The sequence below is a fragment of the Triturus cristatus genome, chromosome 10 (assembly GCF_964204655.1).
Source record: "Triturus cristatus chromosome 10, aTriCri1.1, whole genome shotgun sequence".
Classification (NCBI taxonomy): domain Eukaryota; kingdom Metazoa; phylum Chordata; class Amphibia; order Caudata; family Salamandridae; genus Triturus; species Triturus cristatus.
In genome coordinates this window covers 647,773,802-647,801,026 of record NC_140593.1, presented here as the reverse complement: position 1 = coordinate 647,801,026, position 27,225 = coordinate 647,773,802, and the positions used below count along the sequence as shown (strand labels likewise).

Sequence of the window (27,225 nt, the reverse complement as noted above, 5' to 3'; positions counted from 1 at the left end):
ATATACTGCACTAGCACTGAGCTCTCAGGCATGATCAAACTCTCCAATGATTTTTTCAATAACTGATTGAATATCGAAGGACTTTCTGTATACCCCTGTGGGATACGACACCATGCTAAAATACGCTGGCCAAACCGAAATGCAAAAATCGGCTGGCTGTCATGATGCAATGGAATTGAAAAGAAAGCATGACACAAATCAATCACTGTGTACCACTCAGCATCATGAGGAATCTGATACAAAATCACTGAAGGATTTGGCACAATAGGACAACATGCCACCACAATTTTGTTAACCTTTCTCAAATCTTGTACAATCCTGAATTTTCCATTAGGTTTCTTTAGCCCCATTATCGGTGAATTACACGGGCTACTCAGTATCTCTCTCAAAACACCCTGTTGAATCATCTTGTCAATTATAGGGGTAATTCCCTCAATTATTTCTGGTGTAAATCTGTACTGAGGAATATTAGGATAAACAATCCCCTCTTTCACTGAAATCTTCACTGGATCTACATTATTCATCAATCCCACATCTTCTCCAGTAAAATCCTAAACTGCTGTTTTCACTGTGTGTCTCAACTCCTGAAGCAAATCATCTGGGTTAAACACTGCATATGTACCAACGATCTCACTCTCTCTATTGTCTAGAGTCATCCGGTACAAAACATCTTCATCTGGTGTCTCAAAAGCTATTCCATCCGGAGTACAGAAAATTGTACAATTCATCTTGCACAATAAGTCCCTACCTAACAAATTCACTGGACTGGTGTCACAGACAACAAATCTGTGCATGTCTGAAAATTTCCCTATTCTTACCCTTACTGGTTCGGTAAGACGAGTCTTAATTTGTGTATTGGCTACACCAACTACTTGGATTGCTTCGTCCGAGAGAGGAAGATTTCTAATATCTACTGACCTGACAGTTGATCTCGTCGCTCCTGTGTCTACCAAAAAAGTAACACTCTCCCCATTTATTTTCCCATCTACAAATGGTCCTGCCTGGTCTATTTCTAGAGTTGCACCAAGTATGCACTCTTCCTCCTCTCTTCGGCACCGTCAATAGTCCCCTTCAGACTCACTCCCCTCATTCTTTAACCAGTACTGCTGTACCGGGTTAGAACGCCTCGGTTTGTTTACCTGCTCATCATTGTAGAATCCCGAATCCTGATTGTACTTTTGGGACCCTCTATTCTGCGGCAAGGGCGGTTTTGGCTCTTGGCTCTGCTGTCTCACAACCTTCTGTTGTTGCTGCTGTTGATTACACCCCTCGTTCTGCACCTGTTGATTTAAGGTTTTATTTTCATTACTCACTAATGGTGGATTGGTACACTCGGATCTCCAATGCCCCAATTGTCCACAGTTGTGACAAGGGAATTTCTTCTTGGCCTCCTCTAAATTCCCCTTTCCTTTTCCTGCATATCTGGGTCTAATTCCTGCATTATTTGCCTGTTCCACCAACTGTGCTTCTTGTCTTTCTGCAACTTTCACCTGTGCCCACATTGCCTTTTCTTTCAGCTTTCTCTGTTTAGCTTCAATCTCATCACTGAAGTACTTTGCATGTCTCAAGATTTCATCAATCTTTTTACTCTGCCAATCAACCGTGTGCTCACGTATTCTTTCACTGATTTCAGGTCTCAGGCCATATACAAACCTGTATACAAAATGACTCAAATCCTTATCACCCAGGTGTTCATCTCCACTAAACTGTTTGAAAGCCAGTATCAGCCTTTCGTAAAAAGCATGAACTGATTCTTTTGTTTCCTGATGTGTTCGATCTATCTTAACCCAGTCTGTCTCTTTCGGTGGTACTTTATTTTTCAGGAACACAATTACCTGCTCATATTTCCTCATCACCTCTGGATCTGGTGCTCCTGTTTTCGGATCTCTTGGATACTCCTTAGCAGGCCAATCTACAACTATTTTACACTCAGCCCACAAGTCTGCTGGAACAATTATATCAAACAGACTATTCAGGTCAATCCACAGCACTTTTGACAATTTCACAAATCTGTCTACCTGCCTATACCACTCGACGGGCTTTTCTCTCAGTCGAGGGAAATCATTCGTAAATGATAGAATATCCTGTCTAGTCCATGGGACATGTACATATCCTCCTCCAGGAATCTCTCTCATAGGATAAGCATCCACTGTTTTTTCTTTTTCTCTCATAGGGAAAGCTGAATAAGTCCTGTCCACTGAATCTTCCCTTTTCTTGTACCATCTATCCTTCCACTTTTCTACATCACCCCATTTTCGCAACAATGCAATCATTTCCTTAATCTGTCCTGTTCTACCAGCACCATTCAAATTCTCAATATCTTTGTCTGTAAAATCCATCCTGTAAGACTTCTGCAAAGTTTTCACCTTATCTATATCAACTCCTTGTTCACTTGCGATTGCTCTTAACCTGTCATGTGTACTCTTAGCCCTCCAGGTAATGCTTTTGCACATAAATAATAGTTCTCCATCATGATGGTTTTTGAGTATATCTGTAGGAATTGTTCCTGCAATAAGCTCCTCTAATTCCATGCGCAACCTGGCTACATCAATTGCCTGTGAATCTTTATCTCTCTTTTGAAGAACCTTCAACCAATCATTCAAATCCTCAGCTGTTATTTCAGTAGACTTCTTCACTGTACTCACTTGTTCTGTCATCCTTTGTGGTTCCAAAATCGTTCCTCCCAAACAACCAGTATTCAATCCTGAATTAGGCTGCACATCTAATCCTCCACTACAGGCATCATGTCTTGACTGTCTCAAATTATTTCCTCCTGTTCTCGTTCCTGATTCCTCCAAAGAGCAAGTACCAACCAAACCATTCCCAACATAAGGAACTGTCAAACTATTTTCACCCATTCTCTGTTTGTCAAAAATAGGCACAACCGGACCAATCGTTACAGGTACCGTAACTGCTTCAAGAATTTTCGTCAGCTCTCGTATTTTCTCAGTCAGCTCAGACGTTGTTCTAGCTAATTCTCTTGTTTTCTCGTCACTGACTCGATTCTCTCTCTCTCGCTCCCTTTCCGTAAAAGAACTACCACTTTTCAAATCAGGTGTCACAACCTCAGTTTTAATAATCCGCAGAGTATCTCTTACGGGAGTAACAGCTGGCGTACTCTCTTCTGGTTCTGGTCTATACGGCGGTGGTCTCTTGTAAATCATGTCATCCAAGACCTCATCCTCATAATCATTAGCTCCATACCTTCTCATTTCCGCATTAGGCACCCTTTCTGTACCCTTCCTCTCTTCCTTCTCGTCAACTGTTCTCATAGGATATAATCCCTCTGACAAACTAGCATCTCGCCATCTTCTCATTCGATCATGATGAGTTTCACGATCATATTTTCTCCCAAAAAAGTACCTATAATTGCCTCCACTCCTCTGCTTTTCTCGCTCATGCACCTCATCTTCCCATTCCACCAACGCCTCAAACTGTGTCGGCCTTGGTCTAGGCTCTAGACTCATCATCTTTTCCCGTAAATTTCTCAACACGACCAGATTAAATGAACCATGTTCCGGGAATGCTAAGACACCATCTTCCTTAGTACACCTAGCCCAGTTCTCCAACCATATACAGGTATGATACCCATATTTCGCAACCATGAAGGATGCAGGAGTTTTCGTCGGAGGTAGCAATTCACCCTCTCTGGTTATTACATTTTTATCCTTGTCGAACCACCTTTTTATTTTACCAAACAAGGATTTTTTCTTCTTTTCCTCCGGTTGGTAATACATTTTTAACGTTTACCAATATTCTCTAGTCTCTTCCGTAACGCAACTGCACGGTACGATCTTTCGTCCAATAACAGCGCGACTCACACCAACGCACCAATCCTGGAGCGTCTACGTCACAGGGTGACTCCTTCCAATCCCTGCGCGGCTCACACCAACGCACCAATCCTAGCGCGAGCACTGTTCTGATCCACTACCCAATCAGAGCGCGGTCTGTATGACGTCAGCAGTCGCTGCAGTCGCTTCTGCTCCTGTCTCCTGTCACTCGTCTACCCCTCCTTTACAAAGCCTTCTCAGTAGACTTCGTTTCAAATTCTACAAAATCTATTAGTTACAACATATAAACATCTCCATTGTCTGCTTCGCTAACCACAGAATAGTAAAGAAAATTCTCACAAGAATCCCGCTTCTTTCTAGAACAGCGCTTACCTCTGCTCCACTACGGAATAATTACTTTCGTTGACACAGTAGCTCATCCCTCTACTCTGCCCTTCTAACATGCATCCATTAACTGTTTCCTCTAGGACTACTCCACAGAGTCTTACAATCAACTAAATGCTCATTCATTCACGCACTTTCACCCCAGAAAATGTAGCACAACCACACAGAATCCTGCCTTTCCCGAGAACAGCGAACAATCTGTCCCACTACAGAATTATATCGCACGTCAACCAAGCAGCGCTTACCTCTGCCCAGTCCTTCAGACAAGCTCAGAGAATATCTATTACTCCTCCCGCGATAAGCTTTAACGGCAAACCTTACGGATCCCTGGGACTTAAGACCAGAGTTTCACAGATAACCTTCGCTACCATACACACTCCTTTTATACTGAAAATATGTCCCTAATAGTAACACACGACGATGTCACTGATTCCGAACCCAGACAATGTGACGCGTAACTTCAATTGTCACACGTTTTTCCTGCATACATACAGGTAATTCCAACAATCCCGTTTTTCCCGAGAGCAGCACTCACTTCCCTCTGCCCTACTACGGAACCGTCACCAGCTCCCAAGTTCCAGAAGCACTACATAAAACTCAATACAACGACCTCAACATATAGTATTAGTACATATACCAACATCAATCAATAAATCAATAAATCAAAAGCCAATATACAAGCAATCTAATCTGATCAAGACAATAATCAAACCATCATACTGCTACGAGGAAACTGCTGCAGATCGGCGCATATAAAATCTCCCTGCTTCCACGGACAGAGTAAATCCACAGTCACACGCACATTCATACATCATACGCTAGGGCCCATCACACTAAATTCACGCTATTACTCTATCCACACTGAATATAGGAGAGAAAACCTAGACCAATCTGCATCTACAACGAGGTCAATGCGACCTTAATGATATTGCCCTGAGTCATGATTTTAAACATAGGAAATACATTTGGAAACTCAATAAATGACAAAGAATAAACACCCGACACTGAAATTCAAACAATGCTTGTTTATCTAAATTAATTCAAATGAAAAGTCAATCGTTAGCAAAATTGTCATTTTCATAGTTACCTAATCTAGCTAAAAGGGTCAGGACAGGTCTCTCAGTAAAGTCTCTCGAGCTGCCGTCCTCAGCATGGGTAACGTCCAAACGCGATGACCACCAGGAAAGAATGAATGGACGAACGAACATGGACCCTCTCTAGTCTAACATTTTTATAGGTTATGTTGCAAACGAAAGTAACAAACAAAAATTAGATATCCGTTGAGCCGCTGAGCAGAGCAAGCAGGAAAGGAAGTCTCTTGGTTACATTTAGAAAACCTCCGCTCAGGAAAAATCACAAAAATAAAAAGACGGAAGAAGGAAACTCGAGTTTGCAAATGTTACTTTCGTAAAAGTTCTTCCTTGATATCTTAGCAGAGCCACCGCAGATTTATCATTGTTCATTGTGGCTTCATCCTTGTCCAAGGACAGTTGGACACGTTCCCAGAACTGCTGTCCTCACGGAAGATTTTCAAACCAGGCAAAAGCTGTGGTCAGGTGACTCTCGACCATGTTCAGAAAGGCCTTTTCGTCAAAATTCAATCACTCGAGTGCAGGCTGTAAATGGCAGCCATCTTGTTTTAGGCCAAAACAGACCATCTTAATTGAAAGAAACACAAAACAACGTTACCACAGTATAATGATTAAACAGTGTTAATTCCCACTAATACCCTTATGTGTATGTAATTATCTAGCCTTTTGCAACACAATTAAGCATTAGTACACGTTATTTTAAAAAGCGTTTGTGCTTTAAACAAATAGCACCTTGCGACATTCATTTAATTAAAACCCGCACATTATTATTAAGCAACATATATGCATCCCACGTATATTTTCTCTCATTAGTAATATTGATTAGTCCGACTTCAACATGACAAACTACTAATTAGTGTTTTAAAATTAATCATTTTAATCAAAACATGCAGACGAAACTGGAGCTTAAAACTCGATAAATTTTCAACAGAAAACTCTGCTCCAGCAACACAACAGGGGTATCTTCAAAGAGACCCAATGCTATGTTAGCGTTGAAAGTATCACAATGAACAATTCGTATGAACAAGAGCCCCAAATGGTGAGTGGGCTCATCTCGTGTCGAATACTTCTGATTAACATATTAATTCGGGCTTGGAAAACCGCAGAGTCCAAGCACATAATAAAACTGTACACTCTTGGATCGCCAACAAGTAATACAATATGTAAGTCATGTCATGGTTAAGGGGAACATTCCACCACTAAGACATACGTTCTAGCCATGCCAAACAGTTTAGTGTAATCAACCAACATAATAGCGCTAAGTGCCAATGTGTGCTTAGGAAGGTGAGATGTCTTATAAAACGACCCACGTTTAAAATGAGCATTATATATGCAATACAATATTTAGAGACAGCAGCACAGTCTGCTTAATGTAAAGACCACAAACTGGCTTTAGTGTTGAATACTATGATTAACATATTACTTTGGGCTTGGAAAACCGCAGAGTCCAAGGGCGAGGTCAGAAGGAAAACACTGCCAATATTCTGCGACTTGCTGTGCTTCGTCGTTGCTTAATGTTGGATTCTGCCTTACGGTCTGTGCTGAAAATGCCCAAACGTGAAAAGGACGCAGAAGTTGGTGTCAAAGGCAGCCTGGTGGAGGATGATGTTGCAGAACCAGCGGGTAAGAAGGGCAAGAAAGGATGTGGGAAAGGAAAGGAGAAGGAACCAGAAGCACCAGCCATCTATGAAGACCCTCCTGAAAAGTTGACTTCTGCCAGTGGGAGAAAGTCCAACCTGAAAATCTGCTCCTGGAATGTCGATGGGCTGCGGGCCTGGGTGAAGAAGAATGGCCTAGATTGGGTGCGGCAGGAGGATCCTGACATCCTTTGCCTCCAGGAGACCAAGTGTGCTGAGAAGGTCTTGCCAGCTGACATCAAGGACATGCCAGAGTATCCCCACAAGTATTGGGCATGTTCTGACGAGAAGGAAGGCTACAGTGGGGTAGCCATGCTGTGCATGAACAAACCAGTTAAGGTCACCTTTGGCATAGGAATTGAGGAACATGACAAGGAAGGCCGAATAATCACAGCTGAGTTCGACATGTACTACTTAGTGGCAGCTTATGTGCCCAATTCAGGTCGTGGTTTGGTTCGCTTGGATTACCGCCAGAAATGGGACGTGGACTTGCGCGACTACCTGAAGGCTCTAGATGAAAAGAAACCTTTGATTCTGTGTGGTGACCTCAATGTGGCTCACCAGGAGATCGACTTGAAGAATCCGAAAGGCAACAAGAAGACTGCTGGCTTTACTCCTCAGGAACGGGAAGGCTTCAGCACCCTGCTGGCTGATGGCTATAAAGATAGCTTCCGCCACATCTACCCTGATGTTCCTTATACCTACACTTTCTGGACTTACATGATGAATGCCCGTGGAAAAAATGTTGGCTGGCGACTTGATTACTTTGTCCTGTCCAAGGTGCTTCAGGACAAACTGTGTGACAGTAAAATACGTTCCAAAGTTACGGGAAGTGACCATTGCCCTAATACTCTCTACATGGCCATGTGAGTAATGTCAGGGAAGAATTGTAGCTGGTGGGTCACAGCAGATATCAAAGGGTTAACTTTTAGTTATATTTTACTGTAGTATGTTTTTTGGTATCTGTCCTCAGAACGGCCCTAATATGTCATTTAAGTTATGAGAGCGATTTGTTACTCCATGAAACACAAGTTTGCATATAGGTTTACATAGCATTCTTCAGCGCGTTTTCATCCAGTCTGCATATGATGTCCACTTGGGCAACTATTTGGTTGGGGATTCATCGGTTCGTGAGCTTGCCCAGGCAACTTTCGGACTTTCTTCCGTATTTTTGGAGAGATCTGCAACTTGGAAGAGTTTACCTCCTCAATGCAATCGTTTTTAACTGTTGTTTTAGCACAGCACTGTATAAAATGTCAGTGGCTATTTCCCCCAAACACACAACACTAAAGTATTTTTTCGCCGCTGTATCTCAATTTATATAGCAACAGGTAATTCAGCTGTCCTCACAAGAAATTGTTACTTAATTTAGAGCTTGTAAAATATCTCTGATGCCATGTCCTAAATGCAACCGACTGTCCAATGTTGATGGAGCTGGGTTTTTGTTTTTGTTTCTTAAAACATGCAGATCTGCAGGGGTCTTTTAGAAGTTAGATTTTGATATAATTTAATATCTTTGTTGATGTTGGTCTTTTTGCTTCCTATAATGTGTGTCAAATTCGACAAAGGCTCTTGCCGAAAATACGTAGGTGCTATTTTTTTTTTTTTATTGTTACATGAGTAATTCTAATACTGTCAAGCTATTTCATCTTCAGCAGCGGTGTTGATCCAGAAACTGTAGGTTAGTAACCTAGCATTTAGGCATTACTAAAAGCAATGCAGTGATTGCCGTGCTCAGAAGCTATCATTCAGTAACACTATTAGTCAGCAGTTGTCAATAGCAGCCAAACTTTTCACAAGTTCTGCACAGGAGACGTCTTTGATTATAGGTATCTATTGTGAATTTAATCTAAGCAGCATTAAGAATCCCCAAATTCTGTATGGTGAATTTGATTCAGTGGTCCGATTTCTTTTGATATCCACAGTTTTTAATACAGAAATGAAATACCAAAAAAAAAAAAAAAAGGAAAACCGCAGAGTCCAAGCAAATAATAAAACTGTACATTCTTAGATCTCTAACATGTAATACAATATATTTAAGTCATGCCATGGTTAAAGGGAACATTCTACCACTAAGACATATGATCTAGCTATGCCTTACAGTTAGGCGTAGTCAACCAGCATAATAGCGCTATGTACCCATCTGCGTTCATGAAGGTGAGATGTCTTGTTAAACGACCCACATTAAAGATAAGCATTAAATATACAATACAATATTCATGGACAGCAGCACAGTCTGCTTAATGTACAGACCACAACCTGGCTTTAGTAGGCAATTACGAAATGGTAAGTGTACAATATTCAGTGTGAAGGATGGACAATTGTGTATTGGAGCCATCAAGTTCTTTAAGGCCATTATTCACTGTGTCCATAGTGTACATTCATTTACTTTCTCGCACATTCAGAATAGCATTAATGTTACCACCCCTTATGCCCAGGGACACTTTTTCGAGAACCAAACATCTAATTGACTCTGGTTTGTGCGCTTTTGCCATGAAGTGCTCTACCAGGGGTGCTCCCACTGTGTTACATCGTATCCTGCTACAGTGTTGTAGAATCCTGGTTTTCACTTTCTGCCTTGTTTGGCCTATATACAACTCATTACAGGGACATAGAATGGCATAAATCACATCTGTTGAGTTGCAGTTAGTGTGTACCTTTTTTTTCTCCCCGCTCCACTAATGATTCGCGGGAGCAGCCGCGACTGGATTTGTAAGTGGATAAAGAGTGGTTGGTCTGTATGAATGGTGGTGGAGTTGAGTTTGTTGCTGTTGCTTGTGGTGAAGATGGGGTCCAGTGTGTGTCCTGCGGTGACTGTTGGTTCTGGTACAAGATGGATGAGTCCGATGTTGCTCAAGCTTTCGAGAAATGCTTTAGAGCAGGGGTTGTTTTGGTCTTTCCAGGTGAAAGGTGAGGTGACCAAGAAGAATGTAGGTTCTGGAGTTGATGGTGAGCGGAGCGACAAAGTTGATGATGAGGTTGGTAAAGGTGGCTCCTGGTCCTGGTGGTCGTTAGGCGAGGGCTCTATCCATTCAGGGTGACGTTTATGGGGATTTGCAGCTTGAAGTGTAGGTATTCCATGAATGGGTTGGCATTTGATAGATTCCTTGTAGATGATAGCGAGTCCGCCTTCTGGCTTGTGAAGGCAGTCCTGTCGAGTGATTTTGTAGTCTACTGGTATTGCTGTGGCGATGTCAGGAGCCAATGAGGGGTGAGCCAGGTCTCTGTGATGAAGAGGATATCCTGTGTGTCACTACTCAGTAGGTCCTATATTTCAGCTGTGTGTTTACAGAGTGATGTATTGAGAAGCATGCATGCAAGTGGGTGTTGGCCTACAGGTTTTCTGTGGTGTGTGTTTTAGGGTGGGGGTAAAGGCTTTGTTGATGCTTGTGTGACATTTGCGTTGGGAGTGGTTGTTAATGGGGTTGTTAGTATTTGCATGGGGTATGTGGGTGGGTGGCTGCTGGAGAACCAGCAGTGAGTGGTGGTGAAAGCATCTGCCATGGTGTGAGGCACAGCAGCAGCTGCAGGAAAGGCATCTGGGGTCTATAGACCTAAGGAGTGCTGCGGAATATCACTGAGCGGTGATCGAACCAGAGTTCCTGGTGCTGGTCCATGTGCTGATGGGTGCAGAGGGCTTTCCTTTCCTCAGAACTACTAGAAAGTATGAACAACATCAGACTAACCCAACTCATCACAGACTCAGAAACTTCACCGGCCACACACTGAATCCCATCTTCTCTACCACCAACAACTTTAAGTTCAACACCAACTCACCCCTAACATTGACTAACCACTCCATCATCTACTTCCAAATCAAGCATCTTCCCACCCAGCCACAGCTAGAGCAAAATCTTGGAAGCAGACTGGCTCAATGCCCTCCACACAGATCCACCCAACCCAACCTTACAGACCACATCACCTCTGGGATTTTAAAAGGCACTACAAACAACTAGAGAGAAAGTGGAGAGTCAGCCACAATAACACTGACATAACTACTTTCATATCTGCACTCAGACTATAACACCATCATTTTAGAGAAACCAAGGAAAGAGCACTAGCTGAACGCATGAAAGGGAGTTCCAAGAGCACCAAAGAAATCATCTTGCTCATCAAAAACTTCACCACAGCCTCCATCAACAGCATCACCTCCTTTCAAGAACTCTGCGACAACCTACCCAACTTATTCCAAAGCAAAATCACGGACATATAAAGCAACTTCACACCCCAACCAGATCCCAACGAACCCATCACCAACCTGCCCATCACCAATCAGGACACTCACCTGATCAGATGGAAGTCCTTCACCATGAAGAATCAGCTGCAATCATGCAGACTATCCACTCCAGGGCCCCTCTGAGCCTTGCCCCCAACACATCTATAACCTCAGCCATCACCAATCAACACAGGTCTCACCCACATTATGACCACCTCCATCACCTCTGCCACTTTCCCAAAAGTCTAGAACCACACAGCAGTTAAGGCCCTCCTCAAAAAAAAACTTTAGCCGACCCCAGACTACTGGCTAAGTTCCAGCCTACCTCCTTGCTTTCCTATTCAGTGAAAATATTTGAAAGGGCCATCAACAAACAACCCAGAAGCCACCTCAAGCTCCACCTCCTACTGGACAACTCTCAATCAGGTTTCAGAAAGAATCATAACACAGACACAGTGCTCATCACAGCCACCATCAGCACCATCCTTGGCCGAGTAGGAAACATTCTCTCATCCTGCTCAGCCTCCCTGCAGCTTTTGACACAGTCTCCCACCACACACTCATCAGAAGACTCCGCAATTGCAATATTCAAAAGCAAGCAATCAACTGGATCTTCTACTTACTCACAGGGAGAACCCAAAGGGTCAGACTGCCAATCTTTGCATCCGAGAACAAGAAACTTGTATATGGAGTCCCCAAGGGTTCATCTCTCAGCCTGACCCTTTTCCATTTCAACATGGCACCGCTTGCCAACATCATCAGGTCTCAAGGCACCAGCATTGTCTCCTATGCAAATGACACCCAACTAATCATCTCCCCAAAGGATAAGATGCCCACCTCCAGAACCAGCTGCATGACCTTGGTAGTGGAATGGATGAGAACCAACTGCTTGAAACTGAATTCTAACTAGATGGAAGTGCTAAACTTTGGAAACAAGAACTCCATGTGGGATGCCACCGGGTGGCTGATTGAACTAGGACCCGCATCAACACCCACCAACCACACCAGAAATCTGGGTATCATCTTGGAGGACAAGTTGAATATGACAGCACAAGTCAACACAGTGAGCTCCACTTGCTTCGAGATTCTACGAATGCGGGTGCCACAGAAGACCCGATGAACTGTTACGCAAGCACTCATCACAGGCTGACTAGACTATGGCAATGCACGGTACGCCAGAATGTCCAAGCAACTCCTGAACAGACTTCAGAACGCATCCATGAGACTCATACCTAACCTACATCACCACAATACATCTCTCCACACCTCAGGGAGCTGCTTTGTCTCCCCATTCGCAAATGCTGCCAATTCGAACTCCTCATGCACACCTACAAGCCTTACACAACACAGAACCTGCATACCTCAACAGCCACATACACTTCCACAATCCAATCAGACATCTACACTCATCCTCACTCTCACTCACACACACCCCCACACTCCCCCAATTCATAGATGCACAGGAGGTAGGCGCTTTTTCTGTTATATTGCATCCAAAGCCTAGAACGACCTCCTGCAACACAGCAGAGACTCCTTCTCGCTACTTGAGCTTCACAAGTAGTTGAGGACCTGGGTCTAAGAATAATTCTGAAGGGACTACATGCCTGCACATCTGCTCAAGTGCCTGGATACCCTCGCGGGTGATTAGTGTGCTCTACAAATCGACATCATATAAAATTACATAATAGGGTGCAACCTTAGCAACTAACAATGTTTTCTCCATCGTCAGGGCTAAGGTAACTTCCTTAGTTTAACCACAGAAGAAGAAATAGTGCTCTCTAGTGGACTAAATTCGTGAAGGTTTCCAGATCCTAAGGCAGTAGCTTGAAAAGACTTGCTTTCTTTTGCATTGCTTTTCTGAACTTTTTGACTATAAACTTTGCAGATTATTGTGTTCTTGTGTTGCGTATGCCTTAAATATGATACGTTTTTCTGGCATATGGGTAGTGCTTTGGTTGCTATGACCTTTTATGTGGTTACCTTGTCTTAAAGACGAATAAGACTGTAGCGTTAGCCGCTGTAAATTCTTTTGGGTGAGATGATATCGTCAAATTTTCATTTACTGAGGGTGGCTGTGCCATTTGGGGCATTGTTAATTGAATGAGTGTTGACTTAGTGATGTTGATGGGATGCGCATGGCCACCATCAAGGTGGCAGAGGGCTTTGGCTGGAAAAGTTGTTATAAAAATTGCTTCTGGTAAGGGATATTTTGTTTTATATAAAAGTGATAAATGCTATGTTGTCTCCGGGTTTGAAGGGCAAGGTTGATGTCTCTGATGAAGCCCAAGAACTTTATTTAAATTGCAGTTTATGCGGCAAAACATCTGTCTATAACAACTTCATCATTTCTGGAATTTGGTGTCATAATAATTTTCCTTATCCTGTTGCAGTTTGTTTCTGTGGCAGAATTTAAACCACATTTTCCAGTTTTATCATTTATAAAGCAGTGAAAATGTAGGTATTGCTCAAAGCAATCTAGTTGACGATTGAGCTGTAAAGTTATTATTAGTAGTAAAGATAAGGCTTATTATGACAATTTACCTTATAAAAATACATATAATAAAAACAAATGTAAGTGTCACAAGCATCCTAAAATATTTATATGTAAATAATATATTACATTCAACAAAACATTATAAAATACACTTGTCATAAAATCTACATTTGATGTAATTCCAGACAGTGATTATAACTTGCGGATTGTCACTTGAACCGCACTATGTATGTTGCTCTCCTTTCAACAGTCTGCTGAGGTATTTCTTTCATTCATTCATTCAAGCATGTAGGACAAACAAGCAAAACAGTGGTAGCTCATTGGGTGTTCTCTACCTACGCTCACAATTTATTATTGCCTCAAAAGACAGTGAATGTACGTCAAACTTCAAAGGAACACTAACTGCCCCATACACCACAGCATAATTCTTCTGCACGTCCTAGGACAGGATCTGAGCAATAACGTTGGAAGTCTCCAGGTTGTTTTTCATCTCGTAGAGGCATTTTAGATATTTCTTCCCTGATATATAAAGTATATCAACATCAAATTACATCTGAGTTTAGATTTCTTTTGAATCGCTTTCCCTTAAATGTTGGATTTCAACTATACTTTCCTTAATTACATTAAAAATAGCATACTTCTTTTACTTGTTTAACCTATAGCTCAAACACACTTTCATTCTCAACTACCGGGGCTTTTCAGATTTAACTAAATCACTGAGGCACTGATGAGCTGTAGTTAAAGTATCTTCATTTAATATTCCTATATTAAAATTGATACCTTCATTTTCAACAACAAAATGAAGAAAACAGAACCGACAAAGGCATAGAAAGTTACTTCTTAATTATTTTCCTTTTGGTTCCTTTAAAGGATACTTTAGATTCTAGGAATAATTTGGGAACTACATATAAAACTATAGAACAATCTTTTGTAAATAAACATTTACTGCAGTCTTTAGAATGAGTTGAAAAGCAAAGATCACAAGATACAACCTTGTTTCAAGCCTTTTTAGGTTCAAGCCTATCAGACAGTGCAGATGTTTTCTTTGCTAACAACATCTTGGGGACATTCTGAAAGCTTCCCTGGAAATGCATTTAGCCCATTGCTTACCATTGGCTTTTTGGCTCGTAGCTAACATTTGCTTGCTTTCTATTTGGTGGCTTTATTTATTACTTGCTATTCAGCTTGTGTTACCCCCCTCTCATGGAGCATAGCCTATTTACTGCATTCTTCCACAAGTGCTTGTTGTCTGTTAACAGGCATGTAAAACGTATTCTGATCTTGTTACATTTGCTCTGCATTCAAAGACAGAGGTCAAATGTCAGGTTATGTTTTCCGAGGGAGCTTAATGTTTACTTGTCTTTCTCTGACTTTAAAGTGAGAGAATTTATGTGACAATCTTGCCACAAAAGGAAAGGTTTTTGGTACACACAACAACATTTTAATGTCTGTAAATGTTCTGTGCAGATATTTCATAATATATCAGAATTAGGAAAGCACAAATGAAGCACATTCTTTTTTATAATTCTGTAGTGCGATGGAAACAAATATTTTAATCAAAACAAATCGACACACTAGGTGATGACATTTCCACTTTACACTCCACTATATACCTTTATCATTAAAAGTGTCTGTCTCTGCAAATGGAATGGCCATTTAAAAAAAAAAAAATTGTTGTCTGTAATGGCAGTGCACTACCACACTATGCATACTCCCACTACGCCACTCCATTCTACACACCTCCACTCTACAACACTCTACTCCACTCTATACCCCTCCCCTCCCCTCCACTCCACAGCACTCTACCACACACCACTCCATTCTGCAAGTCTCCACTCTGTGCCACTCCACTCTATTTATTTATTTGGAGATTTGTAATGCACACAGCTACCCGAAGGGGTTTTCCGGCACAGGAGAGAAGCAGATAGGATGTCCCAGGACAAGCATCTAGAAAAGCCAAGTCTTCACATTTTTGTAAAAGGTAAGTAATGAATTGCAGTTTGTAAGGTCAGCAGGCAGAGAATTCCACAATTTAGGACCAAGGTAGGCAAAAGAGCGGCCCTTCATGTGTGTAAGATGGAACCTTGGCACTGAAAACAACGCATGACTCGAAGATCTGAAGGATCGAAAAGGCAGATAAGGAGTTACCAATTCCTGAATGCAATAGGGAGCTAATCCATGCTCGGTCCTGAAACAGATGGGAGACTGCAGTATATTTTTGTAATCAAAAGAGCAGCCGAGCTGCAGCATTTTGGGCAAAACATTTTTGGAGCGGTGGATCAAAGTCTTATCTGCACACAGTTTCAACGCATTTCCATAATCCAATCTGGATATGACTAATGCCTGAGTAGCAGTCTTCTGAGCCGCTAAGGCAATTGACCCAAAAATCTTTTTCAGCCATTTGAGGACTGAAAAACAGGTGGCAGTAACCTCAGTCACCTGTGGTTTTAAGGAGAGTTTATCATCGATAATAAAGCCCAGAGTTTTAACCTTAGTAGCCAGGGTGGGCAGAGGCCCTAATGATTCCGGCCAGTGTCTTGGGCCTCAAAGACTGGTGGTGTTACTCAGGACCATGATCTCAGTATTGTCACCATTAAGCCTGAGTGGGTTTTTATTCATCCATAAGAACATTTCCTCAGGTCCAGCAAAGACGGGTCATGGTTCTGAGCTGATGATATAGAGAAAATAATCTGTGTGTCATCGGCGTATGAAAAAAGGGTAGGCCCACAATTCTCTATTATGTCCACCAATGGGCAGACATAGATGTTAAAAAGCAATGGGCTCACAATGGAACCCTGCGGAACGCCAGAAGTCAGGGCAAGAGGCTTGGATCTCATACTAGCCATAAAGACCTGAAAACTACGATCTTTTAGGAAAGAGACAAGCCACCTCAAAGCCAAACCTTTGAGGCCTAAAACCTCTAGTCTTTCAGCCAGGATGGTATAAGACATTGTGTGAAAAGCTGCACTAAAATCAAGCAGAGTGAGCGCAGCAGTGCCTCCTATATCCAGGTACTGTCTGAAATGTTCTGTTACACTGAGAAGGGCGAACTCAGTGCGGTGCGCAGCCCTGAAGCCAGACTGCGAGGGATGAAGAAAAAGATGGGTCTCAGCGAGTGCAGAGAGTTGGGTGAGAAGCTTAGATCTCACATTAGCCAAAAAGACCTGAAAACTATGGTCTTTTAGGAAAGAGACAAGCCACCTCAAAGCCAAACTTGGGCATTAACGTGCTTTTCCAGGATTTTGGAAATGACTGGTAGGCGGGAGATAGGGTGAAAATGCGACAAGTGAGAGGGATCCAAATGGGCTTTTTTTAAAAAGAGGAAGAACCAAGCATGCCTCAACTTCTGATGCACGATCCCATCCCTCAATGATGAATTAAGGAGCTCCAGAATCACAGTTAAGACAGAAGTGTTCAATAGTCTGAGCTTAACTGGGGGAAGAGGATCCAATGGAGAACCAGACTTAATAGAATGTAAGGCAGTCAGCAAAGATGCAAGATCTGCATGAGACCATGCACTGATTTCAGTAGCACCCTCAGTCTTGTTTGCCAGGTGAGTAGCTTCCATCAGAAACATATCAGAGGTGTCTGTGTTTGAGCTGGGATCTGTGTTAACAGATGCTGTAGCCAGTTATAAGTGAATCTTGTCGACTTTTTGCATGAAAAAACTAGCTAACTCATCACACTGGCTTTGTAAAAGAAGGGGCTGTGGCAAGATGTTACTCGCGACTGAAAGTTCTTTCACCACCTTAAAAAGTGTCTTATGGCATTGTTGGGCATTAGTAATTTTTTCTGTATAGCATGTAGTGGGAGCAGACTTGCAGAGAGGATGATTAAATTTTAATGCCTCCCTGTACTCCGACTTGGCCTCATCATCATACTGCTTCCTCCAGTGTCTTTCTAACATTTTACATTGCTTTCTTTCTAATCTGAGTGTTTCAGTGAACCAAGGAGCCGGAGGATGAGTTCTGCCCATGTATTTAATGGTTGTTGGTAGGATGATGTCAATAGCATCATTGAGCCAGTGATGTATTGAAGTTTGGTCCGAATCAAGCTATGGTAAAAGAATGGGCTTTGTGCTAAGAAGTTACTCATTTAGTGCTGAGATGTTAAGTTTTGGACCAGTTCCTTGGCCGTAGATTTCAGAGCAGGCTGCCTTATGAGAAAAAGGGAAGAGACCTTAGTATTAAACGGCTTGGCAAAGGGGTCAGACCAGCAGAGCTGAAGAGGGGGTCTAATATGAGGTCTTTTATATTGGAGAAAATAGGGTCCAAAAGGTGCCCGCAGCATGAGTTTAAAAGTGCTAAGTTGAGAATACCGAGATCTTCAATAAGAACTGAAGTCCGGTTGTTATTTCGATCCTCAAGATGGAGATTAATATCACAAAGCAGAGTAAAATTAGCAGTGCACAAAATATGGGGGGGACAAAAAGTCATGGTGGGCAGTGGACCACTTACTGGGATACCCAGGGGAAAGATAGATCAGAGCACTGGTGACCGGCACAGGTAATAGTGGTGGGCAGGGTGGATTGGGGGGGTCGGGGAAGTCAAAAAACAACTGGATAAGTAAAATTAAATGAAAAAAATAGAAAAAACCACTAACTTTACGCGCTCTGCATTGCCGAGTCGGCGATCCAGCGAGTGCAAGGTAAAAGATTTTATTAATTTTTGTATCTAATTTTACTTATCCCGTCGTTTGTTGACTTCACCGACCCCCACCCCGCCCCAACCCTCCCCGCTTCCCTGCTCTTACCTGTGCTGTCCGCCACTGGATCAGAGCCTCTGAAAACTTAAATTTAGCAGTGAAGGAAAGTGTAAATAGCAAAGCTTCACAAACAGGGATCAGAAGTTCATTGATTTTACATTTGTAATCTTTTTTTTAAAAATAATGGCAATTCCTCCACCAGTTCTGTGTGGTCTGGCTATCCCAATCAAGGAGAAATTAGCAGGAAGCACTGCAATTTCATGTTGCAGAGAACCTGCATGTAACTAGGTTTCAGTGAGGAATACGGTATCTGGGTTAGAATCACAAAGGAAATTGTTGATGTTTCGGAGGTGTGCGATAATTCAGACTAAAACAATGAAAGGACTGAGTAAAATAGTGCCCAACAGGATGTCCCACACCAGGAAAGTCAGAACGATCTGCTGCCAGTACATGCTTAGAAGGCAGGTGATGAACCATATGAGCATTAATGGAACTAATATAGATCGAGCAAGCAAAGTTGCAGGAATTACAGGTCAGAGATTTCGCCCCCGGCTGAATGACCTTGCAGCTTGCTTTAGGTATCGGTCGCAAGGAGTTAAAAAACACTGCAGTGTAAGACCTCACCTCTGGCTTAAAAGGACGAAGGTTCCTGGCCCCTGGCCCCAGTCGGACCCGGGCGGGCGCAGATGGGCTTGCCTTAGGCACGCCTGCTGCACGCGTCCACTATGCGTCCGTTCAGCCATTTGTTTTTTAAGGGCGTTCTCCTCCAGCAACTGGACTGCTTGAAGAGCCGGAAGTGAGGGAAAATTCACGCTCCTCTTCCCTCCGCACAATCGGCACAGAAGCTGCGGTGGAAGAAGGAAGGAGGAATAGAGTGACAGGTAAGTTCAATGGAAGTATGATAATAAAATAGATTTAAAATCAGGATAAAACAGAGTAAATTGCACAATAAGCTTTTAAATGTGGGTTGGCAGGTAACTAGTGGATCAGCGTACCTACTGTCAATCCACTGCACGTCCACTCAGCCATTTTTATTAAGGGCCTTCCCTCCGAGCAACTGGATCGCATCAAGAGCCGGAAGTGAGTGGAAATTTACGCTCCTCTTCTCTCCGCACGATCAGCACAGAAGCTGCGGCGGAACAGGGATTTAGCAATAGAGTGAAAGGTAAGTTCAATGGAAGAGTTATGATAAAATAGATTTGAAAGCAGGATAAAACAGAGAAAAGAGCACAATAAGCTTTAAAACGCAGATTGGCAGATACCTACTTTCTATCTACACCACTCCATGCTATTCCACTATGTGCCACACCACCCTACACCACTATATAACACGTCACTCCAGTCTATGACATGTCACTCAACTCTATGCCACTCCACTCTAAACCCCTCCTCTCTAAGACACACTACAACATTGCACTCTGACACTCCACTCTACGCTACTCCACTCTACTCCATGCCACTCCAGTCTATGCCATTTTATTGTATGACAAGACACTCTATGACACAACACTCTACGACACAATACTGTACTCCACTCCGTGACACTCCACTCTATGACACTCTACTGTACACAGGAGTAGGCACCTACACACCTAGCTTGACCCTTGCCTTTGGCCTCCAGTTCTCGCTTGTTCCAGACTGATCCAGTAACACTGCAGCTGCTCGGGTTTTCCCGCTGGGGTTTTCCCACTCACTGTTCTTCCCCTCAACAGAAGCACCACCCACCCCAATATCTACTTAGTGCAGGCCGCATCGGGTGCGCCGATGTCACGCCAAAGACTTGCGCATCTGTGCTTGTTCATGCTGAGACCAGGCCCATAGCAAGGACCCCTGGCCCTCCAGCTCCTCGAAGATACATCATCGCTGAACTCTGCACCCTCAACCCTGTATGCCGTAACAAACACTGCCACTGACCCGACCCACGCTCCGTCGTAGAACCTTTCCCCTCCACCAATTGTCACGTCACCTGCCACTGCACACACACCAGCCCACCAACCAGCCTAACCCCGAACACACCACAGACATCACCTGAACAAAACACCAAGTTGCATGTGCCCTTCTCAACACACGCTCACTATGCAAGCATTTCACTGAATTATGAGACCTCATTGCGACACTCATACCCAACATCATCTTCCTCACTGAAACCCGGCTCAACTTCACATCCACCAGGACTACACTAACAAGCTGGGAGGAGTAACAGCCATCATCCACAAAGAGACCATTCAGTGTCCCACCAACACCACCACCCCCATGGAATATCTCAACTTCCAGCACCACACGGAGGACAAGACAGCCATCAGAGACACCCTTGCATATTGATCTCCAGGCATGCGCTCCAACTACTGCAACACCATTGCAGACTTCAATGAACCCCTAGCCTTAAACTCCCAGGACTATATCTTCCTTGGCGACATAAATTTCCACATCAACAACCCCAACAACAAAAACCCCGCACACCTCCTTGACAGTATAAGCAGCTTCAGATTGACCCAGATAGTCCACAACCCTACAAACACCGCAGGATAAATGCTGGGCCTAATTTCCACCTCCATCTACCGCTTCAAATACAGCCATGTTTCAGAACTCACAACGACCCATTACTCCATAGTCCACTTCAGGTTGTCCAGCCTTTGCACCACCACCCCCAAGATGACCAACGTCCCAACTGGAGGTGGAACAAAATCAGCTGGGCGAAAGCCCTCAACAGCACCCACCCTGCAACCACCACCAACCTTGAACAGGGAGTGAAAAACATCAACGCCTTCAGCCAATTGCGCAGACAGCAGCGCCCCCACTAAGAGCAACATCCAGAGAAAATCCTCCAAAAAGGCCAGCTGGTACACCCAAGAACTCAGAACAGTAAAACGAGACAGCAAACAGTTGGAGAATAGATAGCGTACCAGCAAGAACCCCTCCAACAGGGCAGCATTCAAGACCTCCCTCAACCTCTACCACCACCTGCTGAGGGCAATAAATAAGACAGCCCTTGCCACACACACCGAAACCAGCACCAACAACACCAAGAAACCTTTCAACATCATTAAGTAGTTCTCTAGCTCAGCTGCTAGTGAAAACTTTATCACACCTTCACAGGATCTGTTCGACAACCTTTCCCACTTCTTCCACGACTAGGTGGCAACTATATACAGAAACTTCGAACCCCAACCCACACCTACAGACTTCCCTGACACATACGCCACCACCGTAACTGACATGAATCATACACACTGATTACCTGGAACATTCTCTCCACCCAGAACACTACCTCCACCACATCCTCAACCTCAGAAACCAAAGGATCATCTAGGAACTCACCACCCTACTCAACACCTTTATCACCAGCAACATTTTCCAACACCTGGAAACACTCCAAAGTCAGACCACTACCCCAAAAAACCTCCTCCGACCTCAGCAAACTCAAACACTACCGACCAATCTTCCTGCTCCAATTCCCAGAGAAGGTAATGGAAAAGATCATCAACAATCTTCTGCACCTTTTATACTGTTCCTAGAAAGGTATTTAATATCCCCATTCTCAAAAAAGTGGGTTTTAGGAGGGTGAGACCAGCTTTTATCTTTTTACAACTTCTATCTAAGGAAACTGTTTTGTACACCCTTACATTTTTACGGGTCGCTGTCAGACTTAGGGCAAGCTGCGATTAATTTTTGGGAATCTATTTCAGTACTTTTATCTTGTGTTCTGACTATATGGGATGTATTTTATTTGTTATTCTGTAATCGGGAAGCTGTTTTTTTTTTATGTCTGCATGACTTTTATGGTTTTATGTATAAAACCGAATTAGAAAACCCCAAGGCGCACAAGCTGGAAACGGGTTTGAGTCTCAGCAGGGACGCTCAACTCAACATCCCGTGATTCTGTGCAAATCTCCCCGTGCCTAATAAAAAATGATTGTGTGTCTGTAAAGCGCTCTGATACCCTCGGGTCGAGTATGCGCTATATAAAACAACAAGACACACGGCTGAATTGAAAAAAAAAAACGTGAACGCACGGCAGCCGATTACCTGTTTTACTTAGCAGGCGGCTGTAGTGAAGTGACTGGAGAAGTAAAGCAAGCAGCAATAGGAAGTTATGGTGTGGCGAGAGCATCGCAAGGTGTGAGCTGATCTGGAAGGATGGGCAGAAAGCGACAGGAAGTGCTTCTGCAAGGACTGGCAGAAAGCGACAGGAAGTGTTAATTAGAACAAGCATCAATCTCTTGTCTTTATGGGCCCATGTGTTTCTAATTAGAAACACATTGTAACATATAGATAGGAAAGTGCTTTGCGACAGACGTAAAGCAGACGAGCCAGTCCGAGTGGGCCGGCCCAAAAAGCGAAAGGGAGGCAACCCAAACAGCTAATTTCCAATGGCAGGCCACCGTTTACCATAAACGGTGACGCCAGCCAATGGAAATAAGTGGCGGGGCTTCAAGCCCTTTTCTCAAACTCCTCATTGACAATAAATCTCGCAGAGCGAGCAGCGCATGCGCTGCAACGCTAGACGAGATCTAAAAACAAAAACTCACTTTGCATTTTAAATAACAAGCATTTGTAACACAGGGACAACTAAGAGAGGACGTGGGAGCAAACCAAATGAGTAGCCTGATGAGATTTATGGCCCGATGAGGGAGATAAACTATGCGGCCTGGGGATATTGTGAGGTCTGGCAGGGAGGGGCCCAGAAGAGAGACTCCCGAGGTGAAGCTCTGCATAATTTAAGTGAATACGCTTGTCCTGTGCTGGCGCAGTGCTCAGGGAAATGGAGATAAACCCCTATAAACATATTTGATACATATGGAGAGACAATGTGGCATAAAATGCAAAGTTGGGGACTTTGGAATTATGAACGTGGCTCGAGTCTCCGCGCACTCTGTGCCCTCCCAAAAAAAATGCAGACATATCATGTATTAATAGTTTTGTAAAACAATAGCGAAACCCTGCTCTTTATTAGTGCCTTTGTATAATTTAACAGGGGACAGCAAGTGGATGCAGTGGCACGAGAATACTTAATGACAAATGAAAACAAGTGGTTGTGTTTTCAGGCGATCCTCGTAAGTTGAAGCAATTAACGAGGATCAGCTGAAAACAAACCTGCTAATCAAACACACACACACGTTTTCCCCCTATCTACAGCCATTATACTGGGGAATGACTACCTTACCTGAGCCCCAGGGATGTTCGGTGACGGATCCTTCCTTTTTCTCCTCTCCCTTGTCCATGTCCACTGCTAGGTGAAAGTGGCGAAGGCGTTCATGGGACGCTTCAGGCCCAGGAGAGGCAGCGCTGAGGGTGAGGTGAGGGTGCATCCTGTACACACTGTTTTTTTAAATCAGCAACTGGATTATATGTTAATGTATCAGTTAAGCTGGGCAGAGACATGTTATACTCCGGCAAGGAAGGGGTATACCTGTTTCTATTTACAGCGCCTAGAAGCCAAGACATTAAGCTAAGAAGCACACTAGTAGTATACTAGATTTGTGAGCCTGCTGTCGTCTATGGTTCCCGTCTCCCCGCCTTTATGTGAGTAATAAAGTTAGTGCAGCAAATCTTCTTGTGCTTGTTGAAATACCCTTCAGCAGTCCATTAAAACATACTCTAGGCTTAGGATCAATGGGGAATTCCATCATAGTTGTTAGCGTCTCAGTGGCCTTGCATCAATAAGCATGAATGCAATGGTGGGTCCATGAGAGATGTAGGTTTTGATATTAGTATGTAGTAGTCAATGCGGTTGAGCTAGGGCCCCCAATGTGCATTGATTGTGGGGTCAAATGGCCTTAGTCCAACAGGCAAATCTGTCTGAATTTGGTACAAACTCTTAGGAATTTGTGTCCCATCACAAGGTCCCATTCTCCAAGGTCATTTTCTCAAAGTTAGTTACATTGCTTGAAATGGCATGTGATTGTTACTTTATTTGAAATTAGAATCTTATTTACAGTTGTGTAAACCATTTAGAAAGTGTTTCCCAATAAACAGATGCATTACTTGATCACACGGTATTCGAAAAGGGCAATTTTTGTGATATGGAAATGAAATACCTTATCCCTGCAATAATACTAATATAATAGTAATAGTGTCATTTATATAGCGCAAACAGCTACCTCAAACAGAGGTGTCCCTGCGCTAAGCGGAAATCAAGTAAGGAACTGAAACCTAAGAGCTAACCTTGTCTAAAGAGCCAGGTCTTCAAGATCTTCCTGAACTCGAGTTCTGTTTTCACCATGCGTACATACGATGGTAAGGAATTCCATAGCATGGCGGTCCTTACTGTGAAGGACCTTCCTCCCATTGGGGCTTTAGAAAACGAGGTACACAAATTAGATGCTGGGCATTTGATCTGAACGTTTGTTTAGGTTGGTAAGGGCAAAGCCTCTGTCTGAGGTATCTCTGACCTTTGTTGCCCATGGCACGAAAAGCTAAGGTCAAGGACTTGAACTCTATTTGTTTTATTACCGGTAGCCAATGAAGGCACCTAATATGCAGGGAGATGTGAGGGTGGAACGACACCCATCGGATGAGTCTCGCTGCCGCATTTTGAACCATCTGAAGTCTATGTATTTGATACAATGGTAGACCCAAGTACAGATTGTTTGCAGAGTCCAGCTGGGAGGTCATAGTAGCATCAACTACAACCCTGAGGCTCTGCTCTGGCAGGAGGTGCATGAATTTCTTTAAGCTTTTCAGTTTCCTGAAACAGGACGAAGAAACGTGATGGATTTGAGCGTCAAAGGATAGCTCATAGTCCCATTTGATGGCCAGATTCCTTGCCGTCTTTGCTGGAATTGGAGGTGATCCTAGCCCAATGGGCACCATAGTCCTGTGGGCAGGGGAGAGACCTAGCTGAAGAATAGGACCTCCGTCCTATCCGCATTCAGCTTCAGTTTGTTACTGTTCATCCAGTAAGCGATGGCCTTTAGACACCCCGTTAATCTAGCAAACGAGTCCTTAGATTGGTCTTTGAATGAGAACACCAGCTGGGTGTCATCTGCATAAGAGACTGCCTTCACTCTCCTGGTGGCAATGAGAGTGAAAAGTGGCAGCAGGTAGGTGTTGAAGAGTAAGGGACTTAGGGCCGAGCATTGTGGAACACCACGCCGCAGAGGCTTCGTGGCGGATTGATGCTGTTGAAGAAAAACTCTTTGAGAGCGATCTGTGAGGGTGAAATACATTCTCCTTGGTAATCCTTATGATTGATCTTCTATAAAGCAGTCAGTGTTTTTGCACACCTACTGCTTTGGAATCCCACCTTGATTTTGCAGTGTGACAGATGTACTAATCAGTCACAGTTCTCAATGCCGATTTACAGAGGGATGCTGAACCTACTGCCTCTTTCATTTTTATGAGACAAGACAGAGAGCCCAATGTTCGATCGACTTTAGTGGTCACAAATGGAAAATCGGGCATTTGCAACCACTAAAAAGGGTTGTAGTATGTACAAACCCTATTTTGCGAGTCGGTAACCTATTACCGACTTTCAAAATAGGGTTTGGGAATCACGCTTAGGAAGGAGTGTGTTAAGGGCGTCCCTTCCTAATAGCGAGTTGCACTGGTGTGTATGATTGTTTTGCGACCGCAAATGCAGTTGCAAAACAATCGCATTTACCACCTACTTCAGGTAGGTGGTAAGCCAGTTGCAAACTTAAAGGGTCCCCAGGGGACACCTTCCTCTTTGTGAATGTATGCAAAACTATTTTTTAGGAGCAGCCAGTGGCCCCACAAACCACTGCCTGCCCTTACAAAATGAAAATATATTTTTTCTTTTTTTACTTTTAAACGCATCCTGTTTTCCTTTAAGGAAAACGGGTTGCATTTGGGGAAAAAAGGTGATTTATTTAAAAAGCAAACACAGACAAGCTGGTCTGCTATCCTAAGCAGGCCGCCATAGCTGTGTTCTTGCCCATTCCCATAGGGTTGCAATTTGCGACCTGCCTCATGAATATATATGAGGCAGGTCATTTGCAACCCCATTGGCAATAGCTAAATGTGTCTAAGACACATTAGTACATTCTGTTTTGCAATTTGCAAATTGCGAGTCGCCAAAAATCGTAATTTGCGACTTGCAAAACGGAATAGTCGTACATCTGGCCGAGAATTCCTTTGTGGCTAGATGTACAAAGATCAGAATAGCGATGTCCCAATTGTGATTTTTTTCAAATCGCAATTAGGAAATCGCTGTTCCTAATGTATGAAACTCTTTTGAGTTTCATTAGCAATTCATGGTGTGTCGCAAATAGACCTACCTTGTGAATATTAATGATGTAGGTCGCAATTTGAGACCCACTATAATCCACTGCCATCACGGGGATGGTGCCCTACTGGTTCAGCAGACCACCATGTCTATGACTGCTTTTAAATAAAGCTATCTTTAATTTTTTAAAGCAACCCGTTTGCATTAAAGAACAAGCATTTACAATGCAATGGTCTCGGCAATATTATAGGTAGAGCTATTGGTATTGCTCATTATTTTTTTATTATTTTTGTATCAGTAAATAAATGGCATTGTCATTTCTATTGGCATTAGCTTTTTTTTTGCATATGTGACACCTATTGCATTAGCAGAGAGAGAGTGAGGTAGTGAGATACAGAGAGAGTGAGGTATTGAAATAAGAGAGTGAGGTAGTGAGAGAGAGTGAGGTAGATAGAGAGTGAGGTAGTGAGATAGAGAGTGAGGTAGATAGAGAGAGAGGTAGTGAGATAGAGAGAGTGAGGGAGAGGGATGTTGTGAGGTAGTGATACATACCTTCTCTGTGGGGGTGGGGAAGGCGGGGGAGAGCCGACACCGCTGGAAGTTAAAAGAGTGGGTCCCGAGAGAGAAAGAGGAGCGGTAGTGGAGGGGGCAGAGGGTGGTAAAACGAGATAAGAGCAGGGAGAGAACGAGACGCAGAAAGGGAGACGGGGGCGGGGTGCG

At 43.4% G+C, this 27,225-nt stretch overlaps 1 protein-coding gene and 1 pseudogene across 2 annotated transcripts in view; both read left to right on the top strand.

The window, feature by feature from the left end:
• LOC146789845 (syntaxin-binding protein 4-like) overlaps positions 1-27,225 on the top strand; it is a 1,170,683-nt gene that overhangs the window by 202,355 nt on the left and 941,103 nt on the right. The window lies entirely within an intron of this gene.
• LOC146789846 (DNA repair nuclease APEX1 pseudogene) lies at positions 6,725-7,796 on the top strand (annotated as a pseudogene).